At 38.0% G+C, this 8,565-nt stretch overlaps 2 non-coding genes across 2 annotated transcripts; one reads left to right on the forward strand and one right to left on the reverse strand.

The window, feature by feature from the left end:
* Positions 1 to 392: 392 nt before the first annotated feature.
* LOC112731863 (small nucleolar RNA R71) lies at positions 393 to 496 on the forward strand. Its single transcript, XR_003167617.1, has one exon. It is a non-coding gene; the product is annotated as a small nucleolar RNA R71 (small nucleolar RNA).
* Positions 497 to 7,966: 7,470 nt separating this feature from the next.
* LOC112731730 (small nucleolar RNA R71) lies at positions 7,967 to 8,075 on the reverse strand. Its single transcript, XR_003167494.1, has one exon. It is a non-coding gene; the product is annotated as a small nucleolar RNA R71 (small nucleolar RNA).
* Positions 8,076 to 8,565: the final 490 nt, after the last annotated feature.

Below are 8,565 nucleotides of genomic sequence, written 5' to 3' on the forward strand. Positions count from 1 at the left end.
ATGGGTCATAGTTTTTCCTTGGTGAATTCCCAATGTAGTTGGCTTGCTCTTGACTCCCCTCTGCTTCTTCGTTTACTCCTTCTTGTGTTGTTGATGAAGTGGAGATTGCTGCTACTTGGTTCCTCTCCATCTTCTTGGTGAGGTCAGCCAGCTGCTGGGTAATGAGCTTGTTTTGGGCCAACAGAGCATCTACATTGTTTAGCTCCATCACTCCTCTTGTGTTCCCTCTTTCATAGAAGTAGTCATTTTCTGCTACTATTTCAATAACATCTATGGCTTCCTCAATGGTCTTCTTCTTGTTCAAGGATCCTCCAGATGAATGGTCTACTGCCTTCTTTGACTCATAAGAGAGCCCTTCATAGAAAATGTGCAGCTGGACCCATTCATTGAACATGTAAGGTGGACACCTCCTTGTTAAGTCTTTGAACCTCTCCCATGCTTCATACAGAGTCTCACCATCTTGTTGCTTGAAGGTTTGAACCTCAGCTCTCAGCCTATTGATTCATTGAGGAGGGTAGAATCTTGCTAAGAATTTGTTCACCACATCCTCCCAAGTTGTCAAGCTCTCCCTTGGGAAGGATTCCAGCCACTTGGCTGCCTTGTCTCTGAGTGAGAAGGGAAATAAGAGCAGTCTATAGGCGTCAGGATGAACACCATTAGATTTCACTGTGTCACATATTCTCAGGAAGGTGGTCAAATGTTGATTGGGGTCTTCTTGAACACCTCCTCCAAACGAACAGTTGTTCTGAACAAGGGTGATGAGCTGTGGTTTAAGTTCAAAGTTGTTGGCATGGATTGTTGGCTTTTGGATGCTACTTCCACAATTGCCTGGGTTTGGATTAATGTAAGAGCCCAAAACTCTTCTATCCTCCCCAGCATGATTTGCTCCACCTCCTCTGCCATGGTTGTGAGTCTCTTCTTCATGATGATTTTCCATGTTTTCTTCCATGTTTGGTTCAAAGTATTCCTCAAACTGTTCCTCCTCTTCTTCAGCACCAACTACTCGTTTTTCTTTTGCCTCCCTCCTTAGTCTAAGGAAGGTTCTCTCCGGTTCAGAATCAAAGGAAGTTGAAGCCCCGCTTCTTCTCCCTGTCATACAACCAACAAGTACAAGCAGAGAAAATAGGTGCAAACAGTATTTGTGTCAGAATTGCTGTTAGTTGTGGGTGATGCAATATATCAAACAGTTAGTGGGTTAGCAAACAGAATTGAAAATAACAAAGAAAAACAAAAGAGTAGGGGAAGAAGGGAAGAAGTTTAACTAAAACAAAAAGTAAATCACTCAAACAGAAAATGAAATTCACAAAATAAAATGCTCAATCTAGTGATCTTCCAATCTAATCATTGTTGATGCACAATCAATCCCCGGCAACGGTGCCATAAACTTGATGCACGGAAAACTTGTCTCTCAACAAATCTCCCTTCGGCAAGTGTACCAAAGTTGTCGTCAAGTAAAAACTCACAATAGAGTGAGGTCGAATCCCACAGGAATTGATTGATCAAGCAACTTTAATTAGAAGAATGTTCTAGTTGAGCGAATCTAGGATTTGGGTTGAGAGTTACAGAAAATAAAATGGCGGGAATGTAAATAACAGAAAAGTAAATGCTAGAATTAAAGGACTGGAAGTAAATGACTGAAAATAAATTGCAGAATTGTAAATGGGAGTGGGGGATTTGCTCATAAAAGTAAATGGCAAAAATTAAAGAGAATGGGTAAGATCAGAGATGGGGAGTTCATTGGGCTTAGGAGATGTTGCAATTCTCCGGATCAAGTTCATTTTCATCTCTTCCTCAATCAATGCACTCATTGATCTCCTTGGCAATCTTAAGTGATTGAATTACAATTTCTTGCAATTCAATCTCTCAAATCTTGATCAATAGCCAATTCCTTGGTCAATTGCTCATGAGAAGAGATGAAGTATGGTCACTGATTATACCACATGCATTTCCCAAACCAAGTATTGAGAGGGTTATAGTCACATACCCATCCAAACCCAATTTGGTCCAGCATGAGAAAGCATTTCTAGCTTGATCTCTTCATTCCTCTTCCAAGGTTCAAAAGAGATCCAAGTTTGAATAGCTTCTCTTCCAAGATAACTACTCAATTGGATGAAGATCGAAAGCTTTCAAGTAAAATCAAGAGGAAAGATAGAAGAAGAATAATGAAGATTAGTATTGATCCATCAAATTACAACAGAGCTCCCTAACCCAATGAAAGGGGTTTAGTTGTTCATAGCTCTTGAAAATGAAAACAAAGATGGAGAATACATCATAAAACTAGAAATTACAAAGAAAGTAAAATACAGAGAGTAGTTCTCCTATTTCCCAGCTTCCAGCCCTTTTTTTACAATTCAAAGCTACTCCTATATATACTACTCTTCTCAGCTTCTAGTTTACTCTTCAAGTCTTGGGCCTTTGGATCTTGAGTTTGAAGCAGTTTCTTTCTTTATTTGGGCTTGGCTTTACTTGCAGAGAGAAAGTGCGAAGTGGGCAGAGACTTAAGCTCAGGGCGTAAGGAGTGTTAATCATTTAGTGAAAGTCTAAGTTCGGGAACGTTAGTGACACTTAACATTGTCACTAACGTTCCAATGCACCCCTTTGCCTCACGTTAAAACCCACGTTAACTAGGTTAACGTGGCTTTTAACGTTGCCTTGTCAACCTTCGAGAACATTAGTGACACTCAACATTGTCACTAACGTTCCAGTGTGCCCCTTCTTGCTTCACGTTAAAGTTTACGTTAACTAGGTTAACGTGGCTTCTAACGTGGCCTTTGCCATCCTTCGAGAACATTAGTGACATTCAACATTGTCACTAACGTTCCAATGTGCCCCTAGGTCTCACGTTGGAGTCCACGTTAACTAGGTTAACGTGGCTTCTAACGTGGCCATCTTTTAGCCATCCCAACGTTAGTGACAATGTTGAGTGTCACTAACGTTGGCTCATCCTTCATTTCTCATCGTTAGCTTCCACGTTAACCAAGTTAACGTGGAAGTTAACGTGACTCTTGGGGGTTGTGTGGTTGCTTCAACGTTAGTGACAATGTTGAGTGTCACTAACGTTGTCGACAACTCTTCATCCTCTACGTTAGTTCCCACGTTAACCAAGTTAACGTGGGAGTTAACGTGGTACTTTGCACCATAGGCCAACGTTAGTGACAATGTTGAGTGTCACTAACGTTGGCTTCTCTCTCCCCCTTTAACGTTAGAGGCCACGTTAACTAGGTTAACGTGGCCACTTATGAGTAATTGCCAACGTTAGTGACAATGTTGAGTGTCACTAACGTTGGCTCAACTTCTTTTCTCCACGTTAGAGTTCACGTTAACTTGGTTAACGTGACTCTCTAACGTGGGCATTGATGGCTTTTTGAGAGTGTTATTGGCAATCACTTTTCTCATTAATCTTGCAAGTTACCTCCCCTTTTCTTGCTTCCTTTTGGTCCTGAAATAAAGCAACAAAGTGCATCAAAGCTCTAGTCCAAGTCATGAGTAATGCAACATAATATTTGTCACTAAACTTATGCAAAATCCTCATGAAATTATGTAAAATTCACAATGTATGCTTGAGTCAAGGCATAAGTGAATATTTACCCAAAACTAGCTTATTTCCTAAAGAAATGCATGAAACTAACCTAAAAACAGTAAAGAAAAGGTTAGTGAAACTGGCCAAAATGCCCTGGCATCAATGCACAACCAAGTGTGATGCATGTCTGTCCTATGTAGGCCATGAGCTCATGTGTCGGTTGTCTACCCGAATCCCAACATTATCCAATCATGAATCCACGTTATTCCAGAAATAATTTTCTAACCCGTGTACAAATAAATAGCTACTCTTCTGTGGTAGCCTCTGCTCTACTATGGCAGTATCTGCTCTACTGTGGCAAGATCAAACAAACAGGCAATATTTGCTCTACTGTGGCAGACTAAGAACTTTCTGCTCTACTGTGGCAGAAATCAAGCAAATAGGCAATATCTGCTCGAATGTGGTAGACAAAGAACTTTCTACTCTACTGTGGCAGAAATCAAACTAATATCACTCTGCTCTTTTGTGGTAGACCAATAACTTTCTTTATAAACATATTCTTTAATTGATACATTATCTTTGTTGTTACTACTGCTTAAGCATCACTCCTTCATTCTTCTCTTAATTACATCTTTACTTTTTGTCTCTTTATTCAACTCTGATTACTCTTTTCACTTTATCTCTTTACTTTGCTCTGGTTCCCCTTTCTCTTTGTCTCTTTACTCCACTCTGTTTCCTTTTTCTCTTTGTCTCATTATTCTGCTCTGAGTACTCTTTTCTCTTTGTCTCTTTACTTTGCTCTGCTTTCTCTGTTTAACGTATGTATTTATAACTTATGTAAATTTCGGTATGAATAGTTATCCTGTCCCAAATATAGGTCCATTAAGTCTATACTGAAACAATTTAACTTTTCATATTATACCTAACCCTAGGTGTAACTTAAGAACTAACTATGTTGCTCCTAGTTCGTTCGCTAATCTCTATTCGATTCTGTCATTAAAACTTTACAGACTTGTTCCTCGATTTTCATCTCTTCTTTAAATTTTTAACTTTCCTTTATCTTTGCCTCACTAATATATTATTACCACTCCCTAAGTGTTTTATGAAGGTAACTATGAGATTCTATGCTTAAAGTTGTCTTTCTAAAGCTTTTACGAAAAAATGCCTTTTCTGTAATATTTTATTATTTATAATAAAATATTATTATTTAATATTTTATTATTATTTAATATTTTATTAATATATTTTCAAAAATTACCCCTTTTTACCTTTTAATCTTTAAAATTTACTTTTTACCACCTGTAACTTTTAATATTTCTACTTTAACCACCCTAATTTTTAGAAATTACAAAATAACCCTCCAAACACCAAAATATTTACTTCTTTCCCCTTTTATGGATCAAAAAGGTGTTCTTGATTGTTCTTCACCACACTAAAAGTGTTCTTCATATTCTTCGTAAACTCTTTAGATTCTTTCTTTGTTTTTACCTGGTTTTCAATCTTTTCAGTAACCGATTTTTACCATAATTCATAATAAATTAGCAGCCACTAAAACCCCATCTTTTTCACTTGATTTCAACACAAAATAAACCCCAATTTAAAGGTTAGGGTTTAAAATTCCAGCAGCCACAAGAACATGCATTCATAGCTTGAATATCATCAAATTTTATCAAATTTTCACCAAAATTTCAACAAGAATCACTCATTTAAACAATCAATTTCAAGCATAACCAAACCATATCATAATCACACAACTCAAACACAATTAATCAAGATTAAAATTTTACCAAACCCTACCTTGATTTGCTGCCTCAAATCTGGTTATGCTTTTAGGTGTTCTTTTTGCACGTTTTCCTCCTAAAATACATCAAGAACAACTTTGAATCCATAAAATCTCAACTGACCAAACCTTAGTCAACATGTTAGGAATTAAATATTCTTGGCTCACAAGTCAAGCTAAGCAAGTGATCTAAGGAAGAACATCAAGAAAACACATGTTTAGCATGGTTTTCCTTGAAAACTGAATTGAAGAGGGAGGGAGACAGCCATCTTATCTTATTTCCTGCCTTGATATGTTATATGGTTATGTAGAGAAAGAAGGGATGATCATTTTGATTGGATTGGAATTTTGATTTGAGTTTTAGTTTTGAAGAAATCAAGCTTTGAAGATTTGGAACTAGGAACTTTTCTCTCTTTTTCTCTCTATCTATTTTTGGCCACAAGGATCAAATGAGATAGCCTTGGAGGTCCTGGGGGTGTGGGGTGAGTTGAGATTTGTTTGCTTGGACGTGGATTAAAATAATATTAAAATATCTCAAGTGTATAACTACTAAAACTAGATGTATCGGAACATTCTTAAAAATATCTCTAAAAATTCTTTTCTATTCTACTAGTATAAATGACACTAGTAACATATTTAATATGAGAATAGAACATGTATGATGAGGCATTAGCATTGCTAAAGTCATTAGAGAGTGTTGGTGCTAAGCTGCACCAGTAAACTGTGAACCCGGTTAAACCGATTTCCTGTTTTTAACTAAAACAAACCAGGTAACCTTATAATATCATTCAAGCATCTTCTAATAATAATATAATGATAATATTATACTATTATCTCTCTTCTCTCATGAATCAAGTCCAGTTCATCAAACAAAGACTATTTACGAAAACTAGAATAAAAATTCCTAACCGATACAGTTTAAAAACTAGGTTCTTCGTGATTGCGTTATCGAGCTTGCCTCAGAGGAGCTTCTGGCTTAAGGATGACATAATGATAATGAGGATTGAGATGCTTGATGATACATCAGAGGTGTTCCCTTTAGTGATCTTCCGGAGAAATCCGTGCCTTCAGAAAAGATCTTGCGTACTCAAAAAATGGGGTTGTTACATTCAATGCCAGGAATTCTTCTTAATGGGAGTTGGATGCCTAGAGTGATCCTTCTCTGGCGTTCAACACCAGTTCTTCTCTCCTTATTAGGCATTGAACACCCAGCTTCCTCCTTGCCTGGTGTTCAACGCTAGCAAGGGGTTCTCCCCAGGGTGTTTCGTTTTCAATTCTCAATATCTCTGTCTCTATTCTAAGTGATGCGCATGATCACAAACATTAAAAAGCAAAAGAAAACTATGAAAATTAATAGGAAATGAACTGAAAATGAATTTGAATGAGAATAAATAAAAAAATAAAATAGTAATACACTACTTATGGTTGGGTTTCCTCCCAAGAAGCGCTTCTTTATCGTCAATAGCTTGACTTGACTGCTATCATGTCAGCAGCAATATAGACATATCTTGCTCAAGATTATCCCCTAGGTAATGCTTGACTCTCTGTCTATTCACTGTAAATCTTTTATCAGAGTGTTTGTCTTGGAGCTCTATATGACCATAAGGTGATACATTAGTGACCTCAAAAGGTCCCGTCTATCATGACTTCAGCTTTCCAGGGAAGAGCTTGAGTTTGGAATTGAAGAGTAAAACCTTCTGGCCAGGCTCGAAGACTCTCGAAGAGATCTTTTTATCGTGCAATTTCTTGGCCCTCTCCTTGTAAAGGTTAGAATTGTTAAATACAGCTTGTCGAATTCATCCAACTTATTTAGCTGGAGTAGCCTTTTTTCTCCGGTAGCCTTGGCATCGAAGTTGAGGAATCGGGTTTTCTAGTAGGCCCTGTGTTCGAGTTCCACCGGTAAATGACATTCTTTGCCATAGACCAGTTGGTAGGGTGACATCCTAATAGGGGTCTTGAAAGCTGTTCTATACGCCCAAAGTGCATCATCATGCTTTCTTGCCCAGTTCTTCCTGGAGGTTCTCACTGTTCTTTCCAAAATTCTTTTGAGCTCCCTGTTAGAGACTTCAGCTTGTCCATTTATCTATGGATGATAGGGAGTTGCCACTCTGTGGCGAGCGCCATAACGGTGTAGGATGGAGTCGAGTTGCTTATTACATAAATGACTGCTTCTATCACTAATCAATGCCGTTGGGACTCTGAATCTGATGAATATGTATTTTTGGAGGAATTTCATCACCACTCGAGTGTCATTAGTGGGTGATGAAGCCTTTAATGATAGCTGTGGGAGCAACATAGGAGGGTACAAGCCTTAATATACACATATCCGAGGATTAATGATAGTTGTGGGAGCAACATAGTAAGGCCTGCTATTGAGGCTAATGATTTTGAGTTGAAGCCTTACCTCATCCAGTTGGCACAGCATGACCAATTCAATGGCAATCTGCAAGAGGATCCGAATGTGCACATATCTAGTTTCTTGCAAATATGTGACTCGGTCAAGAGCAATGTGGTTTCTCAAGAAGCTATAAGGTTGAGGTTGTTCCCATTCGACCTAAGGAATAGAGCCAAACAATGGCTCCACTCAACCCTTGGGGAGTATAGCAACTTAGGATAACATGGTGAACAAGTTCCTGACAAAGTACTTCCCCCCTCAAAAGCTAGCAAGATTGAAGAATGAAATTTATACATTCACTCAGAAGGAGGAAAAGTCTCTTTATGAAGCATGAAAAATATATAAGGAGATACTTTAAAAAAATGCCCTTATCATGCATTTCCTGAGTGGCTACAACTCCAAACATTCTATGATGGAATGTCTCAAGCCTCTAAGACCTTAATTGATTCCTCAACTGGAGGATCCTTGCATCAGAAGACAACCAAAGAGGCTTTAGAATTAATAGAGACAGTGTCTAATAACCACTACATATATAGCAGTGAAAGGACAATAAAGAAACGGGTTATGGAGCTAGACACTTTCGATACTCTACTGGCTCAGAATAAAGCCATGTCTCAACAACTTAGTTCACTTACTAAGTAAATTGGTAGTATGCAAGTTTCAGCCATAAGGGCACAAGCCACTACATGTAACTTGTATGGAGGAGGCCATCAAGATAAAGAATGTGAACTAATCAACAATGACCAAGCTTCCTAGGAGCAAGTAAATTTCATAGGCAACTTCTCAAAGAATCCATAAAATGATCCTTTCTCTAAAACATATAATCCAGGTTGGAGGAACCATTCATATTTTGGTTGGAAAAATAAAGGA

Source organism: Arachis hypogaea, chromosome 12, assembly GCF_003086295.3.
Source record: "Arachis hypogaea cultivar Tifrunner chromosome 12, arahy.Tifrunner.gnm2.J5K5, whole genome shotgun sequence".
Taxonomy (NCBI): Eukaryota; Viridiplantae; Streptophyta; class Magnoliopsida; order Fabales; family Fabaceae; genus Arachis; species Arachis hypogaea.